Consider the following 922-nt stretch of genomic DNA (forward strand, 5'->3'; position numbering starts at 1 on the left):
CCCAACTTCGGACATCTGAGGGGCCCTCCGGAGACACCCGCTGCCCCCAGGGAGGCCCCCAGCAGGGCCCCTCCCGCACCCTCGGGCTCCTCGGCCCTTCCGTCTGGCCTGGGGTGTGTGGGGAGGGGGGTGCACATCTGTGGAACCCCCCCCAGCCCACGTCAGGACCCTAGAGAACAGAGCGCCCCCCCCCAATTGTGAAAGCGGGCTCTGGGGCAGAATCCCTGCCTGTGACTCCGCTTCTGCTGAGCTCGCACCAGGGCAGAGCCCACCTTCCGAGACGGGCGGGCCGGGGCCTCGGGGTGGCCGCAGGGAGGTGCACCCAGGACGCAAGGCTCGGGATTAGAGGGCGGGGGCGGGCACAGCCCAGGGCCCCTCCCACCCCGCCCGGCGCCGGCTGGAACGTGGCCAAGTCCCTTTCTCCAACAGCAGAGTGAACCACGCCCGTCCCTGGGCCCGGGGCTCCCCACCGCGGCCCTGGCAGCCCCCCCACCCAGGGCTGGTCTTTGGGGGCCTTCCCTTCAGCCGGGGGTGAGGGAGGGCCAAGAGACCACGTGACCCTGAGTTTTTAAGCAAGACTAGACACTGGGGCTGCTCTGGGTGGGGGCACCACTTGGGTCATCCAAAGTCCCCCCCACCCCGGACGCTAGAGGGAACAGAGGCCCTCTCCCTCCCACCCTCAGGTGACAGGCTTAAAAGTTAAAAAAAAAAAAATCTCGGTCATTGTTAACCACTGCTGTGCTGGATTTGTTGTTTTGTTTTTCTCCAATAAATTATTTTGTACTCACTCACCTGGACGTGTGTGTCCGTGGCAGGGGAGGCGCGGGGCGCGGGAGGGGAGGCCGTCTGTGTCTGCGGGCCGGCCCCCCACCCAACCGCCTCTTCCCCTGGGGGCAGCCCAGCACCCCTGCCCCCCGAGGGC

General features: G+C 67.0%; 1 protein-coding gene across 1 annotated transcript in view; it reads right to left on the reverse strand.

The window, feature by feature from the left end:
• ATP8B3 (ATPase phospholipid transporting 8B3) overlaps nucleotides 1–922 on the reverse strand; it is a 19,454-nt gene that overhangs the window by 2,072 nt on the left and 16,460 nt on the right.

This window comes from Crocuta crocuta, unplaced genomic scaffold, assembly GCF_008692635.1.
Source record: "Crocuta crocuta isolate KB4526 unplaced genomic scaffold, BGI_CrCroc_1.0 scaffold443, whole genome shotgun sequence".
Lineage (NCBI taxonomy): Eukaryota > Metazoa > Chordata > Mammalia > Carnivora > Hyaenidae > Crocuta > Crocuta crocuta.